This window comes from Cyprinodon tularosa, unplaced genomic scaffold (assembly GCF_016077235.1).
Source record: "Cyprinodon tularosa strain WSP-4 unplaced genomic scaffold, ASM1607723v1 ctg267, whole genome shotgun sequence".
In the NCBI taxonomy this organism is placed as follows: domain Eukaryota; kingdom Metazoa; phylum Chordata; class Actinopteri; order Cyprinodontiformes; family Cyprinodontidae; genus Cyprinodon; species Cyprinodon tularosa.
In genome coordinates this window covers 1,024,109-1,049,709 of record NW_024038971.1, presented here as the reverse complement: position 1 = coordinate 1,049,709, position 25,601 = coordinate 1,024,109, and the positions used below count along the sequence as shown (strand labels likewise).

At 37.5% G+C, this 25,601-nt stretch overlaps 1 protein-coding gene across 4 annotated transcripts in view; it reads right to left on the bottom strand.

Moving 5' to 3' along the window:
* The window catches only part of tnr (tenascin R (restrictin, janusin)), a 267,509-nt gene that overhangs the window by 177,497 nt on the left and 64,411 nt on the right, over positions 1-25,601 (bottom strand). For 3 of the 4 annotated variants that reach the window (XM_038289296.1, XM_038289300.1, XM_038289299.1), the window contains exon 2: positions 25,169-25,226. The gene's annotated coding sequence lies outside the window, so the exon portion shown is untranslated. The remainder of the gene's footprint in view (positions 1-25,168; positions 25,227-25,601) is intronic. The other variant, XM_038289297.1, reaches the window with a different exon arrangement.

Here is a 25,601-nt window from a genome sequence, read left to right as displayed (position 1 = left end):
GTAGTGCAGTAGTAGAAAAAAAAAAAGCTAAGGTGGAGTTATTTAATAAATTTTTAGAAGCACAATTTGAGGAATTTTAGAAAACGCCTTTAGCCTCTTTGATTGGAAATGTTTTTAGTAAGCTTCAACTAAGCTTAATATTTCTCAAGAGTAGAGCTATTGTACATGAGGATTATCTGAGTGATTAATTCTAGACAGGTCGGAATACATTTATTAACCTCTCCACAAGATTATACTGCAACCAGCTTGGAAGGATATTGAAACAGTCTGGCTGCTCTGTCTTTGCTCATGGCTGTGCACAGGAGGCCTGGGTTTTCAGAAACAAACAGTGATCAGCAGCTGTTAAATCAGTTTTCTTTTTCCAAGGTGTGTTACTATGGAGTCATGCCAAAACATAGTGGGAAACCGAGCTCTCTAAAGGAAGTCCTGTCCAAACTGGGGTATTTTGACCACATGACATCAGCAAAGGACCCAGGATGCACACATTAATACATGAGGCAATGAAGCATTTTAGCATTAATCACATTTTTTCTGGGGTTTTTTTATATTTGTTTTGTGTTTTTTGTTTTCACTCCTCCTATGTATGTTTTCATTTGTATAACCTGTACTGTCATCTTTCTGAAATCATATTTTCTCATAAGAAAATGCAGATCAAGCTTACCATTGATTATTTCATTGTTATGAAAAAAATGCTACTTTAGTGCTTTTTGGTAAATTAATCTGCTGCAGCAAAGATTATTTTGTTTACACAGACTTACAATGACAGATTGCTATGAGCACATAACTTAATACAATATGATTTGTTATTTTAGCTCTATTGACTTGTTTGTTACACAGTGAAAGAAGTCTTTGTCAGAAGCATTCCACAGCAATCATCCATACACTTTACTGTTAATTTAAACGTAATACACAACATAATCTGTTCCATGTGTCCCACAAGAATTTAAAAACAGCAAAATATTTGGTTGTGGTCTTCAGTAGGACTGAAATATGAAGGGGAAACATGACATATACTGTATGAAACAGAGAGCATACTGCATTATAATACTGTATGGATGAGATCAAAGAGTGTTACAGAGAAAGACATTTATCTCCAACTTGACCACAAGCCAAGGGGGGGTTGTTTATTCAGAAAGTATTTAATACAGCTGCAACAATAAGTATAATAACTAAATATATATATATATATATATATATATATATATATATATATATATATATATATATATATATATATATATATATATATATATATATATGTATATATAAAAAACATAATGACATACTTTTTTTTAACTTGGCTTATTAAAAAAAATGTATTGAGTTTTCATGTGATGAAAAGATATTCTTGACACAAGACAAAACTCAGGTTTAAGAATTCAGGCTTGAACCAATTATCAACATGTAGTTATTCAATCAATAAGACTTTAGATTAAATTACTAATCAATAACTTGCATACCTACTCTGTGCAAATAATAAGGTTTATGTGCATATAAACAGTTAATGCAGCCATTAAGCTCATCAGTAGTTTTACAATTTAGGACAGTTATATATATGATGACAGTCTTTATCATCCTTTATTTAAATATATATATATATATATATAAATATGATGACATAATCATAGAAACGCAAGTATGTTTTTCTAAATTCCAAATAATCAGGATTATACTGTAAGCCACTGCGCCAATATTGAAAAACTTGGATCTCAATTAAAAGTTATCCTTAATAGGCTACTGCAAATGTTTCTGAAACTTCAGGAGTTGTGTGCTTGTTGATGAAAAACACAAACCCTTTCATCATACTCATGGCTGACTGTTTTATAGTAATAAGAATTAAAGTCAAATACTCCACTCAAATGTGTCTTACCCAGAGAAAAAAAGCTTCCCAGTTTGACAGTAAATAAAGCAAATTAGAGCTGCCTTTGAATTTGAATTGTGAAGGGTTTTAACTAGATAATGAGAGCCTCTTAACACTTAAGCAGTAAAGCAAGTAATTACTTTTTTCATGGACTCAGATTTTGAATTTCAATCATGTGGTGAGACTAACAAAATCCAATCTTACGGATAGCAATTAAACTCTTCAGTGAACTTCTGACATGGTTCACTTCCAGCGTAATCGCATAACTCACTGTGATCCATACTTAATTTCCCTTCAGGATGTCAGGAATGTCTTCTCTATGTAGAATAGTCTATGTTCCGTTAAAGGCATGTCCTGCTGTCATGTTCACTGTCTGCAGTCAAGGAGATGACTCATTTGCAATGATGTGCAATACATCAAGAAAATGCCTTTAAAATTGTGTTGCCTTTTGTCTCTTAAGAAAATATAAACATATTGTATCACAAAGGCTGACAGACCAAGATCTAACAATTACCTTAAACAATTTCTTTTTTTTTTTTTTTCTCTCAAAGTTTATTTGTATTTTAGGAATAGTAAAAAGGCACTCATCACTCCTTGTGAAAATAGTTAAACATTCAATATTTTGGATGTTTTTTGTATAATTTCAAAGACATTGTATTTTTTAGATGTTTTGCATCCATTTTCTTAAAGGAGAATTCCGGTTTTTAACACTTTTAGCCCATTTTCTGTAGTGTCCAGGATGAAATCGAATGATCGACACCAAAATTTTGACAATTGGTCCTGTCTCTGCTTTTTGGCTCATGCAGAATCACCCCCTGGCTGCTTTAGAATGGCTTCCATTGTGCATGTCCGATAATGTCCTTAAAACAACCTTAAACGTTCTTTTTTTTAAATATGCTACTCACCGGGTCGTCAGCGCTGTTCAATGACGTTCCAAAAAAAGTTTCGTAAAGAAAAAACGTTCCTGTAGTGTTTTATTTAGCATTTTGTAAATCCCATTGAGTTCTGTTGGAATAGTCAATATTCCCCTGCCACCGGAAACGGAAATGGGGCCTGTTTACACAGTTGTAGTCTTTTCGCTTCACTCTGTGTACTCCGACGTCGAGGTGCTAACGTCTCTGTTAAACACTTTAAAAAACTCTGAAAATGGAATACGAAAGGTGGATTCATTATTCTCGACGTCGGAGTACACAGAGTGAAGCGAAAAGACTACAACTGTGTAAACAGGCCCCATTTCCGTTTGCGGTGGCAGCGGAATATTGACTATTCCAACAGAACTCAATGGGATTTACAAAATGCTACACTACAGGAACGTTTTTTCTTTACGAAACTTTTTTTGGAACGTCATTGAACAGCGCTGACGACCCGGTGAGTAGCATATTTTAAAAAAAGAACGTTTAAGGTTGTTTTAAGGACATTATCGGACATGCACTATAAAAGCCAGTCTGAAGCAGCCAGGGGGTGATTCTGCATGAGCCAAAAAGCAGAGACAGGACCAATTGTCAAAATTTTGGTGTCGATCATTCGATTTCATCCTGGACACTACAGAAAATGGGCTAAAAGTGTTAAAAACCGGAATTCTCCTTTAAAGTTTATTTTATAATAAACAGGAATGGGTAATTATTATATTTGTATCAGTATTAGGAACATTTTTAATGAAAAGAAAACATTTGATGTTATTTTCTATTTTTATTTGTCTCTGACATTAAAGCATTAATAAACACTGTATTTGTGTTTCACAATGCAATCACTGAGAATTGCTACTGTGTTTCATGAATAAATGTATCTGTTGCAGTGAAGTACACTTTTTGATAAAAAGTGTTGTGCTGTGCTGACATGGGCCTTAAATTTTAATACACAGCCTGAATATATACTATATACAGTTTCCTGCTCCTCTTGTTGATGTATTATATTCGCTTACCCTTTTTTTTACCCAGAAAAGTCATCAGATACAACTTAAAGTCCCACAAGACTGTGTCTGTTACTATTTATCCTCTTTCTGTGAAAAGCTTGCACTTTAACCTTTATCTATCTGACGCTGCCTTGAAATATCTATAGTAACATGATATGGAAACAAAAATTACCATTTTCTTTGCCGTAATGTTTGCTGATGAGGCAGAATGCCTCAATAAACCCCTCAGATTACATTATGCTTCAAAGTGTAGCCATTTAAATCATCCTGAGTTTGTCGGAGCTTTGTTTTAAAAGTCTCCATTTCTGCCTAGGTGGACCAATCCTGCAGTTGGTGTCACGTCAGTTACTTCCAGCTTTGCCTTTAAAAAATGGGGTATATCTACTATTATTTTGCTAATTTTAATCATACCAGATAACATAAAATATTGGAATAAAATATTTAGTCAAGGAAAGTTGTATTTATTTAACACCATTCAATTCAATTCAGTTTATTTATATAGCGCCAATTCACAACACAAGTCATCTCAAGGCACTTAACAGTTCAACCAGATCATACAGTCAAATTGATTCAAAGTTTTCTATCTAAGGAAACCCAGTTGATTGCATTGACTCATTGACTCAAATACGATCCCTCACACTAAGCATGCTTGTAGCAACAGTGGAGAGGAAAAACTCCCTTCATACACAAGTATTTCTACAGAGCTTTAGCGAACCACAAAAAAAACAGTAAAAAATAAATAATGTAGCGTGAGCATGAAAAAAAGGAAAGAAACAGATATTGAAATATAGAATTAGTCTCTGAAACTTGCTTCATCACAAATATGGTCATTTAAAAGAGCTTCAAAAAGGGAGTTGATGCAATACAACAACATAAGAAATGATGATTGATATGATACATTTTTCCTGGTGTCTGGTAGCAGCATTTAGATGAGCTGCAGCAGGTTTATAGAGACCAGAAAGATATCTATCCAGTAATCTAAACTGCAAAATATAAAAGTATGCATGGGTCTTTCTGTTTTCTGTTTAAAAAAAAAAAAAAAAAACATATATTTTTAAAGACTCATGAACACCTAACTATATGTCAGAGTCTATAACCTGCCCATGCCATTTACACTGCTCTATTTGCACTCCTTGTAAAATGCTATTTTACTTTCTAACTTTTTTAAGTTATCATGTTCTGGATGAGTGAGAATCTAAACTAGCAGCCTGTATTAATTTATTATTGGTTTAAATATCTTTCTATCTTTAATACTTGGTTGAAGCTAACGCAAGTATTGTAACTAATTGCTTTACTTCATGCTGAATGCAGTCTTGAATTAACATATTCAATCACACAATTGGTATTCTGTTGTGAGATGTCCGTTTTGAAATGCATAATTGACAGCTTCTCAATAATACCAAGACGTGGAAAAATACATTTTGTTGCTTTACAAGAGATCTGATTGCAGTTTTCCATGTCTTGGAAATACTACTAAAGTGAAGCATTTACTTTCAGCTACATTTCAGGAGCAAAACAGCTAAAAAGCAGCAAATGGTTATAAATCACCCTAGAACTAAAGCAAACATAGAATCAGGACTGGAACAGTATGGCATGAGAAATGAGAAATTACTACATAAAATGATTAGCCACTGAATGTATTAAATCAATGTCAGTTCAGTGGGCTTCAGTTTTACTTCATATTAAAAACTGTTAATTAAGTGACTGGGTAAAACACTAGATATTACACTAAAAATATGTCAAACTCACAGTGAATTACTGTGAAAATAAATAAATATGTATACATTTTAAAAGAAATTGCTGTATAGATAAAAATTTCCTAAAACATAATTTCTTACGGCATTATTTGGATAAAATTACAGGTTACTGTGTTCTGCACATTACAATTTACAGGAAATACTTGTTCATTGTGAAGCAAGCTTGAAGCTTAATTTAACTGAGATTAATTGGTTAAAAGTATATTCCACTGCAAAAATGCCAGCAGTGCAATATTGTAAAAAAGCTGAAATATCAGCATTAAAAAAATAAATAAATCATTAACTTTTATTATAGAAAACACTTAATCTCCGCTAATGAAAAGATATTAAAATAAAGATTTGCACATTTTCTTATTAATGCTTATTAATTTTCTGTTTGATCTTTAATAGACAAGTAAAAAAATAGAGTATCATTAAAGAGAGAAGTAAATCCAAATTTAGAAATTAGTTCTTAAAACTGCAAATGTAGATAACAATAAGCAAAATATGCATTTAAAATGTTTGTGACATTGTATTATCCACTTGCCTTTTATTGGTGCTATAGAAGTCTGAACAGCTGTTTTACTATTTGAAATTACATTACGAGTCTTTTATTGTGGCAGTTTCAATGGCAGAGCTTTGAATTTCTACAGCTAGGACTGACCAAACACGTGACATCACCATTTGAGGTAAAGCAAGATGGCAGCGCCCTTACGAAAAAATTATAAAACAAAGCTTTGTTTTTTCTTTTGCTTTTATATTTTACACATTTCTAATATAGTTGTTGATAAAAGTAAGACACAATCTCATGAATTAAGTTAGTTTGGGTTAACTTTAAATTGCCCCTTTAAGCATCAAGATATATATAGTCCCTTCTACTTAAAGCTTCCTCAAACATAATCGACTTCGAACCAGACATCAACAACATCTATATGAAAGTACATCTCAAAATAGCAGCCTGTTTTAAATTAATATCCCATATTATAAATCATAAAAAAATCTTGGTTAAACCGAAAACAAATCCTCAACATGTTTGCCTCAAACTGGGAGCTGATGGCACAGAAAGGACCCTGGCAACTCAAATATCTGCATCCCATTCTACTTTTGGGGACTTTACGAACCACCAGGAAACCTGCAGTCTGAGAAAGAATTTCATTTCAGCTCAAAGATGTTCAGTTAAAAAGTCTCTTTTTTATGTCGCACACCAGGGTCCATGAAAAGTAGTTAATGATCACAGATTCACTGACCTACTTGTAACGTCAGGCTAAACTTGTGAAATGACACTTTGGGCAGTGTTATGTAACATCATTTGAAATAGTTGATGATATCCAGCATGGTCTGAAATGCTTCAATACTTAAACCCAAAATGCCATTAAATAATTTAAGCTGATCTTCCACCTAAACCTGGGAATCTGTTTGATTAGCTGCTTTCTAAAGCACCCAGATACATGACATAGTAATCGAAATTAAAGAAAACTGTAATAGCATTATTAAAACACACTATTCAAAGCAATGAAATTCAATTTCAAAACCTAAAATACAGTTTTGTTAAATAACTTTTCAAACATTAGAATTGCATTTCAAAATACATATATTCAGATTCTGTTTTAGCAAGTCAAATTCAGTTTCTGATGGCTCATGTTTCATTCCATAAATGGTATAAAATATAAAAATGTTATGAGGAGCTGCATCTTTAAGAAGCTTTTTTTGAGTCAAAAATTTGAAATTCAATTAAAAATTAGACGTGATATCCTGTTTTCATTTTGAGTTAGTTTTGGGTCTGTCCTACCACCTTGTGACTTGATTTAAGACCTGCAACTGTAACTTTAAAGAAATAATTTATGAAAGCTTGTTTTAAAATATTGTTTTTTCTTTGTTTATATTTTTGCATGCAGGCCCTGCATGCAAAATGACTAAAGGTTTTAAACTCTAACGAAAGGTAGATGGGACATGTTCATCTAATCTTCCTGGCTTTTAGAGATAAAGGGCTTGCATTCACCCTTATAACACCAAAGTTGTATCAAGCACAGGAGGGATCCAAGCAAAGCTTTTGATTTCCTAGAGTCTCCATTTTTAATGCAAGTCTGAGTCAACGTGCGATGGCTCCCATATGCCGGCCTTTCCATCAGCAAGAGCAGATTTTATTACTGAAATGGTTGCTGCTAACAAGCTGCTGTTACTCTCACACTGATCTTTGTTTCGTTTATGTGTGTTTATGATTATTTGTATGCTCACATGGATTTAAATATCTTACTGAGTGTGTGACCCTGAGTGACTTGTTTCCAATAAGAAAATGAAATCCATTGTAGGGGATTTTTCCCCACCTTGCAGCAAACCATTTTCTTTTATTACTTCACCTGCACTTCCTTAAGCCACGGGGTGTGCTCCCATGCTGCACCTCACTGAGAAGTATCGGCAGCATCTATCTTGTGGACAGAAGTGCTGAGTGGCTTTTATATCTCAGCAGACCACATAAAAACCATAGCAATTAAAAGCTATTGGGCCATTCGACTTTGTCTTCTTAGGAGGAAAAAAGAGAAGCGCGTATCATGAGAAGGAAGCAGAAAATGAGGTGAAGCTAAAAAGAAAGAAAGAAAGAAAGAAAGAAAGAAAGAAAGAAAGAAAGAAAGAAAGAAAGAAAGAAAGAAAGAAAGAAAGAAAGAAAGAAAGAAAGAAAGAAAGAAAGAAAGAAAGAAAGAAAGAAAGAAAGAAAGAAAGAAAGAAAGAAAGAAAGAAAGAAAGAAAGAAAGAAAGAAAAGACAGAAAGAAACATGCATTGGTGTCACAACAAAAAGGCTCTAGGGAAGGGATTTCAGATGAATATGGAACAATAAAAAAAATTTTTTAAAGAAAAAATTTGAGAGTAGAAATGTTCCAGAAAGGACAGAGATGACCTCTAACATAGATGTAATTAAAGGGTTAACTACTTGAGGGTCACTACAGTTTTAATTTCTTCTTTGATTGGTCAGAAAGTTTATTAGTTTAAACTTTTGGTATAAAAACATTTACCTAAAATACTTGCATATCTATCAATTTGTACAGAGTCAAATCATGACATGTTTTTTTAGCTATGTGTTAGCAATGGTTGGCTAAATAAATTAATGCAATATGGATAGAAGTACAGAGAAAGCCCCCAGAAGCATAGTGTATGGATATTTCAGCTCCCTAACACTGTCTGTTCCCTCTCAATATAAAAAAAAATCAGACTTTCCAATCAAAATAACACAATAGTCTTCACCCACCTATCTGTTAGGCTTGCATTGGGTTGGTCCAGGGCAACACAGAGACATACAACAATGCACACACAAACTCCTCTCCTCATGCATGCACCCGTACCCAGGCATGCCTAGGGAGAACATGCAAACTCCATTGAGAAAGACCCTAGGCCAGGAATCAAACCCATGACCCTCTTGCTGCAGGGCCACAGCTTTATAAGCTGTGCCACGGTAAAGCCATGGCAAAATCACTATAAGACGAAAAAATAAAACAGAAAAGAAATGTCAAGATCTAATCCTCAAACCAATGATTTGGCAGCTTAAAAAATATCCCTATATTCTATGAATTATAAGAAGATTTTTGTTCTATATTTAAGGGTCACTGTTATAAGAAAAGCTAAAGTCTGGTGATCTGTTGTGTCTTTAGCAATACAAATCCAAATTGCCAATAAACATGAGATTTGCCCACACATAAATTCGTTCCCATCAATTGTCTCATGCTCCCCACTACAGATTATTAGCCCAACTGCTCGCCCTTCCCTCAGCCAATCATCCAAAGATTCGGTATTTAAACCCACTAATCTAAGGACGCCCTCACTTCCACAAGCAATATCAGACTATGGGAGAATTATCCTGCCATAATGTGAGAGCACATCATTTCAATTTGAGAAAAGAATGTCATCTTCTTGCACTCAAAACTTATAATGCTCACACTCAAAACATGCGCTCTCTCAAATATTTTCTCTTCTCTCTCAAATCTTTGTTTCTTCTCTCAAATTTAATGCTTCTTGCACAGATATTTTCTCCTCTCGCTTGCCTCCTCTTCTCGCACAAACCGTGCTCTGCTCGAGTCTCAGTTACGCTCGCAAACCCGTAGGCTCTGCTTGTGGATTTTTTTGCTCTCTCTCAGATTGGATCAGATCTATCTAAGAATACTGATCAACGTCAATGATGACGAAATAATTTTGTTGACGCCCTTTTTTTTCATGACGATACCAAAAACTGACGAGTCATAGGTTTGAGTTTTCGCCAACGAGACGAGACCAAATAAAAAATAGCGGGTTGTCGGTCAGACATTGAAACTGCATCATCCTGCTGTAATCTGCTAGACAAGCTAAGCAGTATCACCCGTGCAGCTGATTCCTGTTGATCCTGCCACCCACCAGCCTCGCAGTGCTGCACATGCTGCAGGAGCACAGATGGATCATGGCAGCAGCAGCGGCAGGGTCTGAGAAAATAACCCGGAATGGTCAACTCTGACAAATTCTGCTCTTATCTTCCATCTGTGCTTGTGCAGAAATGCGTGCTTGTCTGTCTGCTATATTGACCAATATGATGTGTTGAACTAGATCTGCTATTTTCACAACTTTTGTGAGACACTTTTTTTATAGTAGGGCATTCATTCATAAAAAAGTTTAGTTGATTTCTATAAATCAAAGTTTTCTTCCCAACAGCAATGATGAACACCACGGCAGCATTCTATACCCAGCAATTGTAGTATCTAGGCTATAGCTGTCAATATAGCTGTTGTCTTTTTTTGCAACATAAAACTGACTAAAACTAGACTAAAACCTTTTTAAGCTTTTGTAGACTAAAACCGACTAAACTATCACTTTGTGTATATTGTAATGACTAAAATTTGACTAAGACTAATAATTGTTTTCATACGAAGACTAAGACTAAATCTAAGTTGGCTCTCAAAAACAACACCGGTTAAACTTAAATCCTGAGCTTGTATGGAGAAAGTGATAATCTGTCAAGTCTACAACATGCCTTCAAGCTATGAAGATGGCTAGTTGGCCCTAATTTTTTTAACCATTTGTTGAGGTAAAGATCTACCGAAAGCAAAGCCCTGCTCTCTAATACTTTAATGTAGTGATAACAATATTCCTCAAACTACAGTAAACTCAGCATCTGCTCATTTTGCTTTCACAGTGGAAGGCCATTTATCACAGTGGGTACAATCAATAAAAAAAATGGCTTCTCCTTCTAAGCATTCAGAATAGATGTGTAGGTACACAGCCCAACAAAAGCAATAAACCCACACATAAACTTACAAGTGGCTGTAATTCTTTCATGTCAAGAAAATTATATTTGATGTTCTCAGGAAGTCGACTGTTTATGTATTGTGTGGTCTTTAGTGCTCCACCAGACTTAAATCAGTATTCTCCTTTGGTGGTGGCTTAAGGTTTCTTTTAAATTTCCATTTTTAAAAACCTTTTTTTGCATACTTTATTTTTGTTCACCTTGCCTGTCTATTTTCTGTCTCTTTGCCTTTCAAAGTCTACTTGTCTTTGTGTCACTTTCTCTCTGCTGACCAGACAGATTCAGTGTATTCAAATGGAAGTTAAGGACAGTGTGTTGCATTATTTAAACTCTTCAAAGCCAAGTAGAGAAAGGAACAATGACAGTCAAATGCCCATAGAAGCAATTCATTTCCTGTGCCAAGAAATTCACTGAACACCAATGAAAGACATTGGAGGCAGCAGCATTAGTAGAGGGCGCTGATTAAAAAATAATTGAATAAAGTTTGATCATTAAAGTATAGGACCGGTTTAGGACAGGTGCAACTAGCTTTTAACACTAAATGAACAGGACACACAAGTTCTCCATACATACTACATAGTGTCACGAGTCGCCATCTTGCTTTCTGTTCTGCGGTTCTGTGGTATTGCCATTGTACTAAAATATGCTTTCCTGTCATGATTTGTGGACATTAAGATCTAAAGAAAAACATTATCTCTTGTCAGACCCTTTAATACAGTGAAAGGGTGGAGTCAGAGTAAAAAAATATGCACTCCAATGGCTTGAAGTTGGCTGCCATTCTGCTGGCATTCGCCTGGGAATGGATATTTTGAATGAATGCTACTATAGCCTCAAAAAGAACTATAAAAAAAACACTATCAGAATGGATACGTCGTTAATATAGCATTATTAGATGATGATCAAATGGTTTTTGGTCTTTTTTGTTCAGGAAAACAACTTGACTATACACTTAACAAGTTTAAGGTTGAAACATACCCAAGTTCCATTTTCATTTACTTGTGTTACATTATTTATTTAAGAAACAGTGTATGAATTAAAAATATTTTCCATAACTGAGACAAGATTTGAAAGCTAACTAAAACATAAAAGTACAATAATCAGAAAGTGGAATAAATATTTTGAGGATTTCCAAAACTTAGATGACACACCTTCTCTGGTGGAAGTGAAGACATGCTTTGGGTTGGATGGTGGCAGGGCTTTGGAGGTGGAAGAGATCCGACCTGAGTACCTTAGGTCTTTGAATGTTGTTGGGCTTTTTGGTTAACCCTGAGAGGCGGTCAGGCATTGTGCCCCAGGACTCAAGACTAGACCGGTGGTCCCCTTCCACAAGAAGAGGGGACTGAAGGGTTCCTCCAACTATAGGGGGAATCATACTTCTTAGCTTCTCTTGAAAGGCCTATGCCAGGGTGTTGGATATGAAAGTGTATTAAAACTCAGTGTTAGGATGATTAGTGTGGTTTTTGCCCTGGCTGTGGAACACTGGACCTGCTCTACACCATCTGCACATATGATTTTTGAACCTGGAGACGACATTCAACCGTGTCCCATGTGCGGGCTTGTAGAGGTTGCTTCAAGTGTACCGGGGGTTCTTTACTAAGGAAATCTGGTTGCAGTACAAGAGCAGGGCTCTAGTCTGCATTTTCAGGATCAAGTTGGACCTGAGGTTGGTGCATCTAGGACTCTAGCGGCACTGCCCTCTACCACAGGGCTTGTTCATAACCTGTATTGACAGGTTTTCTATAGCCAAGTGCTGGGGCGAGTCTGGTTTGGGAAACACTGGATTTTGTCCTTGTTGGTTCTGCTGAAAACCTCCCCAATGCACTGGAGGAAAGCTCCTGTCTCAAGTGGGGGAGTTCAAGTACTGTATGTTGGGGTCCTGTTAAAAAATGAGGTGAAATACAGGGGGAGACCAACATACACATCGTTGTAACTGCCACCATTATGCAGATGCTGTGCCAGTGTATTTAGGTAAAGAGAAAGCTCAGCTAAAAGGCAAAGAATTTGATTTACCCGTCTATGTTCCTACCCTAATTACATCTTGATCATGTTCAAAACGAACAGGATACCAGATACACAGGCCTGAAATTAGCTTTCCTAAACTACATCTTCCTAACTGGCATAACCAGACAGATAATTCATTTTCGTCCTTACCTTTCACAATTTTTTCACAGAATATATTGATATTTTTGTGGAATATGCATAAAATAAATTTATAATTAATGTCACTATTGATCCAGCATATCACCTTGCCATTTTTTTTAACCGGAAATTCAAAACAGAGCACCTGATTAATTGTGGCACTCTTCTGACCTTCTGATATAGTGATCTGTTTAAACCATGGGGAGGAAATTCATGTGATTTCATCCAATGGGAACAAACAGCTTGCCAATACCCTTTGGCTATCTTGTTGTGCGAGTAAGCACACTGTTTCCTCTGGCCAGATCAATGTCTCTCGATTAAGGCTGCTTGGGTTCCCCTAAAAAGGAGAGCCATTTTCTCGTTCTGCATCTCTGATTTGTTGTTACCCTTGCATGCTACCAAAGCACATTACAACACATCAAAAAAATTATAGCTCTACATGAAAAGACATAAAATGCTAAATGATGACAGATGGACTCACATAATCTTCCTTATGGTATTTAGCACAGACATCAGATAGTGCAGAGTCCCACTAAAAAATCAATGAGCATTTGCAACAATCAATAGGCAGGTTCCTATGAGAAGCAATTAGACAGCCAAACCATGCAATTACACAGCCAAACCATCCAATCTCCTTCTTACTATTGTAGATAAAAAAAAACAAATTTTTTTCACTACAAAAAAATCTGTGAGTGCAGCCAAAACCTTAAAAAAAGATAACTTTTTGTTGTTGAATACAAAACTGACAACAAAAGGACCGTAAAGCTCTGACTGCTGAGGTTTATGATAATTTGTAGTTATCAAAAACAGATCAATATGAATTGAAACAGATTTTTCCTATGCTTACAGCTACCAAACCCACACTCAAATATCATAACCATAGAAGACTGATAACATGGGTGTTATTTTTGATATATATAATAATATATATCATATTTTGTTTTATTATATTGTATTAGATTTTACCAACTGTAAGTTACATTAATTTTAAGGTCTTTTAGATTCTATGGCTAAAGTGCAATGAATTAGAAATACAGACCTTTCAAGACAATGCCATTGTTTTTAATTGATAATAAACTTTAGACACATATTGTAAAGCAAAAGCTTGTACTAAATGACCAAAATATTTTCTATTTTATCATAAAATGTATGACACAACAGCATTCTAATTATTCCATCCATTGGATGCATGTTCAAGAGTCTATGCCAGGATAAAACTTTCAAAAAATACCAATTTAAAAGTACAGAATAATCAGCTTCGTTACATTTGATAATTCCTCACAACACAAAGGGCCTCTCTGCCCCAGGCCATCTGTGCTATTAAACACAGATCTAAACATTTCAAATTAATTTTAAAAGAAAGAACAGAGAAGTATCACATCACTAATGCTGCATGAAAAAATGTTTTGATAAAAACTTAAATACTGAAAACAAAGCTGCATAGAAACTATGAAAGGACCCATAATTAAATTACCAACACTGCACCAAAAGTTGAAAGTTAATATATTACCTCAGAGTCAGCTATAGAGTTAACCTAATGCAGAAAAGACCCATGGTGTTTTAAATCAGTAAGATATATAGCACACCGTGAATTTAACTGCTCTTTAAATGAGTGCTTCACTGCCAGTGTGGCTATAGAGGGTATACAGGGACACAGACTGAAAACAAATGGACCCCGTTTAGCGATAAGAAGAAAGCAAAAAAAAGCAAAAAGAAGCATGAGCCAAAGACTTGAAATAAAGCCATTCAGTAAAGCGTTCAATTGGACACTAAACAGTAACTAGTATACAACAATGAAAAATAGAAAATAGGGTGACCATATTATCATTTGGGAAAACCAGGACACCTTTGAGCGGGGGGGGGGGGGGGGGGGGTGATTGAAAGAACAAATGTCTCATCATCGGGATTTGCTTCGTAATCAGAGGAAATGTTACTTGGCGCAGAACAGTGGTGAAAATTGGAAGTTCAGTTTAATATAATACAACTCTGTGAATAGTTCCGTCTGAAATGAATGAAAATAGTTAATTTAATGGTTGAGTCAGATATGTGGCGGTAGTGTTTGATTTATCTAAAGCTTTTTATCTGTTGTGTAAATGAGTTTGGCTGTAATTTAAGGACAGATTCTAATAGATCTGCAGAGTGGGAACTATAAATCTGATAGGAGTTTAATTTTTTTTATTGTTTTGCACAATATGCTTAACTAAGTATTTTTTGTTGTTGAATATTAGAGATTTTGCAGATACATTTTTATACATACATTGTTTAGATTTACTTATATATTTCTAACCCTTGTATAGAATAGAAAATCCCTTTATTGTCCCACAATGGGCAAATTTACAGCAGCAGAAAGATTATTGAAAATGGTCACACAACTGAGGACCTTAGAAAAATGTATAAGAATAACATAATAGGGAAGAGTTAAAATATAAACAATAAAATACTGTAAAGTGTTTTAACAATATAAAACTGGAGAATTAATAACCAATATGCAGCTATGGACATTTTTACAGTAATGGATATTTGAAAATAGCAGCAACATCAGAGATGTGCAAAATGACAGCAGCAGGTTATTTAACTGACTAAGGTTTCTATCATTACATTTGATTTTATTTGTTCCTGCTCCCGGTGGTTGGAAACCTTCCACTCTGGATTCTTGTGAGAGTAGTCTTTGTTCGCTTTAACTTTTTTAAAAATAAATAAATAAACAAACAGTTTTGAAAACCTCGGTATTCATTCTTTTCCTGCTTTGTGTGTCAACTTTCACGGTTGCTAAGCAACAGAGCATACGCCGGTAAAACCCGCCAAAGGGTAGACCTGTTCGAATTTACAGACAAAACTCTTCTGGCCTCCTCATTTTCAAGGACTTCGAAGGATCCAGTCTAGGTAGACCGCGTCCTTGGAGGATGCAGCCCAGGTTTTCGAACAGAGCCTCTGATTAAGAACAGGGCTGCCCACACTGACGCGGCTCAGGGATTACGTCACACGGAGCGTCGTGCGCAGTGAAATCAGGACATTTCCTCACTTTCTAAAAAAAAAAACCCGGGACGCCCGGGACAGGACGTGAAATACGGATATGTCCCGGGAAATACGGACGTTTGGTCACCCTAATGAAAAAGCATAGTTAAATTGGAGAGGTCAGTAGAATTTGTAATTTTTTTGTTTTGTTTTACTTTTCCTAGACACTTTATAAAAGGCCTGACTCAATAGTTCAATGATAAGGCCAAGATAACCAGAGGGAGAAACAAGGTTATAAGCAAGAATCACAGGGAAAAACCCTTCAGTAGTATAACCAGAAAATTGCTTACTCAAAATAAAATGGCATGAATAAATCCGTAGTTCAAAAGATCAAAAAAGAAAAGGGTACAGCATTATAAGTACCGTATATAGTCATGAATCTTACATTAATCTGAAAGCTAGTCAAGAGTGTAATTTTTATTCAATGATCAGGATTAACATGATGATCAACTGCCTGATAGTGTTTTGGTCATTACCTGGTATAAGCCAGATTGTTGTTCTAGAGAAATTAAATTTAACTACACATATTAATCTAGAAAGCCTCATATATAAAAAAAAAAAAATGTTCTCTAAAGGGAGGGACATTCAGTACCATTCTTCGAGCTGATTGGTATCTGCTTAGCATGTTGAATTTCTAGCCAATCAAAGCAGTAGCAGCTTGATTTATTTCAATCTGAAAAACTCACACAGAGAGAAAAGATAATTAGAAGAATTTATTGATAAGAAAGTATAGTCTTTGGCGCTCAGACCTCGGCAGGAACATTCATGCTGAATTATGCTTTAACATGCACGAGTAGATAAATGTGAATAGGGATGTTCCCCCCGGGCCTGAAACTGGTGGTGGTTTAATCCGAGCTGGTTGACAAGGTGATCTGCTGGGCAGAATTGTGGGACTAGAAGACTGAGGGAGCTGACGCCGGGGCTTCACTCAGACTCGGGATATGGAGGTCCTGCTCGGTGATGCAGGTACCGTGGAGTGTCCATGATGAGCAAGCATGAAGCGACAGTGGAGAGGAAAAACTCCCCTTTGGGAAGAAACCTCTGGCAGAACCGGGCTCAACATGGTGGTCTTCTGCCGGACCAATGCGATGAGACGAGGGATGGTGACAACTGGGATTAATACTCTCTGATGAGGTTGAGGTGAAGTCGTGTCATGGAGGATGATTCAGCTGCGATGGCGGAGAAGGGGATGGAGGTGGGTGAATTGTCGTCTGGATCGAAATCCGACATTGCGATTGCAGGATAGCGGCAGTGGTGAGATTTGAGGGAGTTTATAAAGTGGAAGCAGGACGCTGATTGGGCTTCGTGGTGGAGTAGTTCAAAGCTGATTGGCTCGCTTCGGAGACGGATCGGCTTCTGATGATGTGAGGTAAGTCAGAGTTTCTTCAATTGAACTTTCGCTAGAGCTTCATTTCAATCTGAAAAACTCACACAGAGAGAAAAGATAATTAGAAGAATTTATTGATAAGAAAGTATAGTCTTTGGCGCTCAGACCTCGGCAGGAACATTCATGCTGAATTATGCTTTAACATGCATGAGTAGATAAATGTGAATAGGGATGTTCCTCCAAAAAGCCGAGGTCGAGGCCGGAGAGTCTGTATGCTCGTAGGGCATACGCTAGGGACAGAATAAAGAATGCGTAATGAAATGCTGAGAAGGTTTGCAAACAACTTACCGAGCCAGGTTGTTGATGAGGATGGCGACCACGGTTGACGCCGAGAACTTACCGATGATGATTTACCCATGATGATGATGATGAACCCATGATGATGATTTACCCATGATGATGATGATGAACCCATGATGATGATGATTTACCCATGATGATGATGATGAACCCATGATGATGATGATGAACCCATGATGATGATGATGATGATGAACCCATGATGATGATGAACCCATGATGATGATGAACCCATGATGATGATGATGATGATGATGATGATGAACCCATGATGATGATGATGATGATGAACCCATGATGATGATGATGAACCCATGATGATGATGATGATGATCCCATGATGATGATGATCCCATGATGATGATGATGAAGATGATGATGATGATCCCATGATGATGATGATGATGATGATGATGATCCCATGATGGTGATGATGATGATGATCCCATGATGATGATGACGATGATGATCCCATGATGATGATGACGATGATGATCCCATGATGATGATGATCCCATGATGATGATGACGATGATGATGAATCCTGCGGATGATGATGACGATGGTGCATCCCATTATGATGACGATGATAATGAATCTTGCGGATGAGTCCATATAGAACATATAACATGACGGGATACAGACATGACGAGACGCAGACATGGTGCATATTGATGCATTGGAATGCAAGCAAAATGGCGTAGGGATGCATGACGAGACACGACGAGACACAGATAGGGAGCATGTGATGCATGGGGAATGAATCTTGCAGATGAGTCTGATAATGAATCTTGCGGATGAGTCTGATAATGAATCTTGCGGATGAGTCCATATAGAACATATAACATGACGGGATACAGACATGACGAGACGCAGACATGGTGCATATTGATGCATTGGAAATGCAAGCAAAATGGCGTAGGGATGCATGACGAGACACGACGAGACACAGATAGGGAGCATGTGATGCATGGGGAATGAATCTTGCGGATGAGTCTGATAATGAATCTTGCGGATGAGTCTGATAATGAATCTTGCGGATGAGTCCATATAGAACATATAACATGACGGGATACGGACATGACGAGACGCAGACATGGTGCATATTGATGCATTGAAAATGCAAGCAAAATGGCGTAAGGGATGCATGACGGGACACGACGAGACACAGATAGGGAGCATGTGATGCATGGGGAATGAATCTTGCGGATGAGTCTGATAATGAATCTTGCGGATGAGTCTGATAATAAATCTTGCAGATGAGTCTGATAATGAATCTTGCAGATGAGTCTGATAATGAATCTTGCGGATGATTCTTGCGGATGGTTACATATATGAAGAATTGATGCATTAGGGAATGCATGCTAAATGGTGTCAAGGATGCATGACGAGAAACAGACCAGACGTGACGTGACACACAGGAGAATGCATATAATGCCTGTCATAAAGGTGAGATTGCATGAATGCGAGCCAGAATGAAGATAGCATGAATAGCCAGGAGACAGCATGGAAGACTGCATGAAGCAGGGAATAATGAAGAAAACTGATAAGGAGTGGGAGTAGAAAATGAGTTAGAGGATAGTCGTGATTAGGTCAGAAAATTATGAAAATGAGTTGAACCACCACCAGTATTTGAAATAGTGTTACCTAGAGGCAGAGAGCACTGAGCTGAGAGAATTGGTGAGAGTTCTGGGCGGATGAATGAGGTATAGGCTGGTGAGCCATCGGCCCAGAGCTGAGGGAAGCCTCAGAACCCCGCGAGTAGCTGCAATGCAGCTGCTCGGTCCAGAACGTATGCCCAGATTACCTACTAGAGGGAAGGCCACGTGATTCTAAGAGTATCCTAAGGTGGTGAAGAACCATGGTGGACGTAGGGTAATGCTTGGGCGAATAAAAGTGCTGAATGCCTGAACATAACGCACTGAGATGATGAAACGTTAGTGACTGCTGCCAGTGATGCTTCTGATGAAGGCATGAGAGACTGGGAGGAGTAGAGACTTATTAGTGGCTTCAACTACTACGGAGTTATCGCAGTGGGCGGACGCGATTCCTTCCCAAAGCCCCACGATGCAAGCTAGCTAGGGTTAGACCTCACACAAGCATAATGGGTGTGAATAAAAGAGGCCATGAACCACCTGTCCTGAAGAACCCCCCAAAACCTACGGATGCAGCATCCGAAAAATTTTGAAGCATGGCAGGAGATAGATAATTTCGACATAGAAAAGAACTTTGTTCCAATTAGAAGCAGTCAGACCAGGAGATCCGAACGGCAGCCTACGTTCAGTAATCTGACCAAGGAGAGGGACGGAAATTGCCGGATCAAGCAACTGGGAATGAAAGCGCGGCCTTGAGAAATAAGCGCATGGCAAATTAGCTGACCTAGCAAGGAGCGCAATTGGCATTTAGAAATGACTGATGTAGAACATCAGTTTGTGTGTGTTTTTTTTTTTTTTTTGAAGAAGAAGAAGAAGACAGAACGATAATCAGAAGTAATAATAAGGGGTGGTAAGATGACGGGCTGCTAAGACTGAGGTACGATATATATGAAGCGTGCACGGCGGGGACAGACTGATCGGATGGCCTCCTGCAGAAGCTCTGAGTAATCACGATAGATGCTGAATGCGGCCAAAATTTTGGCCAATAGAAAGATCTCTGGTAGACGGAGATCGGATGATTTAAGAAAAACGGTGACGTCACCTGCTGATCGACTTCAGGGGAGGGAAGAATAAGAGACTAAATTAAAATATTCCCCTGAATAATTTAGAACGAGGCTAGGGAAAATATCAGCATGTGTGTTAATATAAGTATGCCTGATAGAGGCAGACGAAGCATAAGAGCAAACTCAAATAGATAGAAAATTATGAATGAAAACATGGTTGAATACGTCTTACCCTAAGGCTGGCCCAGGGCGGGCGTTCCCTAATGTGAATGAGGGGAGGGGGAGGTCCGTCTGAGCAGACAGCGGCAGGGATGACGTGGCAGTGCAGGGATTCCCACGTTTGGAGCGTGCGGACAGCGTCGAAGGATTGAGTGAGAGAGTCCGGTGGAGCGGAGGGAGGCTGAGAGCTGTTAAACGCCAGAAGGACTAGACGGGGGAGCTGCTATGAATCAGGAAGCTGAAGAGGTCCAAGGCTGCATCGAAACGATGAGAAGGAGCGGGCGTGGTGGTGACTGCTGCTGGGACAGATCCGGGAGGCCTTCTGCGCCTGGCGAGGGGAGCGGAGGACTTGCATGTCTTTTGCGGCCAGGAATCGGAGCGGATTGAAGCGGAAGGCGAGGGAGATGAAACACGAGGAGGTAGGAGGGAGGCTCGTTAAGACATCTGAGCAGAGTCTAGGTCGGAGCCTGGCAATATACCCTTGGAGTGTAACGCGGAAGAAGGAGATGAGAGCGGCTAGACGGGAGTTTCTCCGAGCGGGGAAAATTGAATTGTCGTCTGGATCGAAATCCGACATTGCGATTGCAGGATAGCGGCTGTGGTGAGATTTGAGGGAGTTTATAAAGTGGAAGCAGGACGCTGATTGGGCTTCGTGGTGGAGTAGTTCAAAGCTGATTGGCTCGCTTCGGAGACGGATCGGCTTCTGATGATGTGAGGTAAGTCAGAGTTTCTTCAATTGAACTTTCGCTAGAGCTTCATTTAACAACTAAAAGATTTAACTAAAAATTTCTAATAAACTAATAAACTTTTATCAAATCTGGAATGTGCAAAAGTCTTCCCACCCACAAAGGCAATAAATTGCGTCCTATTGCTTGATTTTCAAAAACAGTTAGAGGATATGCCAGCTAAAACTGCTGCGGCCATCTTTTTGTTGCTTCAGCCTTCCGTGTACGATGCGTTGATGTCAGCGTCTCACTGGATTTCATTTGTCTGAAACATTTCTGTATTGAGACTAACGCATACCGTATGCTGGCTCCTGGCAAGATGTATTTTTTCAGGAATTTGTGCATTCACAAATCAACAATTAATCTCACTTGCAAGGTAAATTTAGTCCCCCTTTTGTTTTCAAAAGACGCCTGACCAGATTAGTCATGGTTTCCAAAAAATGCCAGAAGGTGAACTCTGTTATTTGGCATCCAAATGCTTGGTGACATAGAGTTCCATATACTGTAACATTACCTTCATTTAGCTTGGGAAGTAACCATAGGCAAGGCAAATTTATCTATACATAACACAACATGCACAAGGCAACCAGATTGCTTTACCAAACAGAAACACGAAACAAAAAATCTCTATATCAGGGAGATGTGACAATTTGGGCATTGATCAGGCTGTCGGCAGCGGCTGACGCCCTCACAAAGGCTATGATGAGATGAGCTATATACTGGGTGCGATTGAACACAGGCCGGCTGCGGTGGTTGAACACAAAGGTGAGATAGTATAATATCTTGAATGTGGACGCTCGCTTCAAGGTGGAAAAGCCCAACAAATTCGGAATATTGGATTCAACACGAAGAGCCAGCAACAAAAGACTCAAGACTGATGGAAAATTCCTGCCCAGCCTGCTGGAATCCGCCCCTGAAATCTCGATTGCAATGTCAATTGAAGTTGACAATAAAGTTGACTGATTGATTGATTGATTACCTGATTGATTTGAATACAAACATCTTTTCTTTCTACTTCTAACTTTCTCCAAACATACCTTTTACTTCTATGCATATTGATGATGTGATCTAACAGCTGCCACAGAATAGGGAGAAAATCAAGACCACAAAGAGAATCTGTTCTATTGGAATTATCATAGTTTAAATTTACATGATGATTTTATGGTTCAAGTTCTATTTAATCGTCAATGCTATTTTCAACTTTAATGCTGTGATATGTAAACGCAGGGTTCACATCCAATAAGGGTAATAATACTAAACACAGCCAAAAGGCGAAAATGGGGTGCGGCAAAAATCTGATTTATGAAACCATGCCCACGCATGAAAACAAGCTATTTTGTGTATGAGGCCCCACCGCACGCTTTGTCCTGCACCGGCCCATGTTACACCATAAACAGTTCATGCAAGGCACAGCATGAATGTCATTGTGTATGTAAATGAGCCTGTTGACCACTTTTATTCAATGGTAACCAATGGTTACCGCAGCCAACAGAGCTAAAAAAAAGTGCCATTTAATCAAGGTGTTTTTGTGAGAAGTGGAAAGTCAGAGAAAAGCATTTTGAAGGCACAGTAAATTAAAGGTGTCATGATTCTGCCCTTTCTGGGCTTTTTGGTTTTGTTTTAATTTTCTTTGAAGTTTCAGTTACACTCTGATTTATGTCATTTTGTGTTTTGTAGGTAATTGGTTTCATTTCCATTTTGTGTCATTCTAGTTTTCTGGTTGTATTTGAGTTCTTATGTATTTCTTGTTTACTCTCTGTTGCGCCTTGTGCCAGTGTCCTTTCCCCTAGCTCTCTTCTAGATCCTTCTGTCCATGCCTGCTCCATACCAGTTGATCACTCCATTCTTTGTTCTGTTTGACATATGTACTCCTGCTCTGGAGTTATTGGTTGCTGGATTCTCTTCATTCTCTCCCTAACCTACTGTATGTGTTCCCCTTTGCTCTGGTTCTTTTGTTCCTTAATTAATTATTTCTGGATTTATGCTTCTGTTACAACTACTCCTTAAATCTGCAAGAAACCACCTCAGCTTCCACCTCTGCATTTGGGTCCTCTACAAACCTCCACAACCTGACATAAGGTAGTATTATTAATGACGTCTTCAGTCTGACTTGGACTGATTATGTTAACAAGAAAATCCAGGCAGCATTGGCCTTATCACTGACTATGATATCTTGGATTTATGAATAAATTCACAGAATTGTTTTGTTGTTACAACCAGATTCAGGCAGAGAGTCAATCAATTGTTGTTTATGTTTAACACCAGTTTGCACTGATAAAAGTTGAGAGGAACCACAGAGTGCTTAAACAATGAAAACAAGACGAAAAGCCAGCTGATCTGGCAAACAACCTAATTTTTCTTTGATTCTTTTTTAACAAAATCACTGCAGCATATAATTTATGAATATATTTCATATTATATATGTGCCACAGACTGTTTTGTTTTTCTCTTTAGAAGCATGCACCCAGCTACCCTTTGGATTAATGCACACTCACCTCTTCCTGCTTAAAACCTGTGATGAACAGGGATGACCTGAGTCCCGACAGAGATGCCCTATGGAGCCTGATCAGCTAATAACCACTCATCATCCTTGGTCAAGAAACATTGAAAATCCACAAAAAAGCATTCTGTCCTTCTTGCCCCATTGTCTTCAATAGTTAAATCCTCCATCTTGCACCATTATGCGTGGTTAGTTCAGCAAATTTGAATGTTTAGAGCAACTTGTGTAAATTCTTCACGCTTCCTTAAATTAATTTATTTACGGTATCTGCGGTATGATTCACTTTATTTATCTCAATGAAAAGGAATGTAATGTGAGGAAATATTTAAATATGCAGACAGTGATTTTGAATTGAAGCTGGCTCTTTTTTTTATTATTTGTGACATCAGCTTTCAGTTCTAGCATATATCACACTGTAGTTTCTGATCTGATAACTTTGATCCATGAATAACATCTCTTATCAAGTGAAGTTAAATGTCTGAGAAAATATATGATTCAGTGTGACATCAGGTTCCCTTAGTCACTATCTATGTCACCAATTCCACCTCTCTCTAAAATCTGTATATCCATATGGATGGGTCAGAGTTGGCGTGAGCACCCACACATTTCCACGGCAAAATTGTTTGTGACAAACCACAAGCCCCGTTTTTGAAAAAAAGAGACCCACATGCAATAAAAGCATCTCACTGTTTATGCAGAACTTATATTCAGTTCAATCTTTGTCATCTTGTCTGAAATTTTATTTTAGTTAGTATAAAACTACATAGAGTCAGTATTTTTTATGTTCTCACCATTTTGGGACAATCTGTACTTTTACTTAAGTAGAGAAAATAAATACTTTTGACACCTCTGCTAATGAGCATAGAACTGATGTATAAGTTATCCAAATGAAACCTTTAAAGACAGCCATTTCTCACCTGCACTTTATTATTAGACCCACAACAGAAGTGACTCTCATCAATGGATGGAACATTATACACTGATACACTCCAGCTGTTACTACATTTTTGCTTTGGCTTCATGCAGTCTTTTTTCTTAGAGGCAGATGGTGTAGCATGGAATTAAAAAAGTTATGTTGATCAGTTTTTAATAATAAAGAAGTGCAAACAGTTTTTATTATATTTAAGAATTCTTCTTAAATTAATTCTTATCAGTAAATGGAAAAAAAAAAAACAAATGCTATACTTAAATTCTTAAAAAAAACACTGACAAGGTTTGTGATTTGAATGAAAAAGCCTTTTTGATACAGCCTCTCCAAAATAAGTGCCTCTGCATGGCCCTTCCAACAAAGAGTTTCTAGAATGCCACTGTCAACAATGACTGCCAACTGACTGCACTACCATCAAACGTACAGCAACTACTCTATGTAAAGATAATTTACAGCATTACATAGTGAAATTCCAGGCACAGAACGTACATGAACATAAATGTAGATAGAAAGCATGTAGACTTACCTTGGGCGTAAAAGCCACAGTTTGACCTTTAGATGTTACTGTAGTCTCTGGCTTTCTGTTGCCAAAACACAAAAAGAGAGGTCAATTACTAATTGAGCAGGTATATATATTTTTTTCTGTTTATCAATTTTCTGGTATCCTCTAAATTCAGCTCAGCATAACCAGATAAAACTCGGATACAGAATCTACCAGCTACCTCTCATTATTATTTTTTTTTTATATACTTCTCTCATTGGCTCTTGGTACAATGAATTTACATTGTCCTGTTCATCTGTGACTGGTATAATGTACTGTATATAGCATGAACAAAAAAAAACAGAAAACAGAGAGTCTCCTGTATCTGCAAAAATAATCCTCTAGCTAAAAAAATAGAATTATGTCAGTAAGTTGTCAGATCCACGGACTTCAACAAGAATATGTCGTCTTGTGAGAC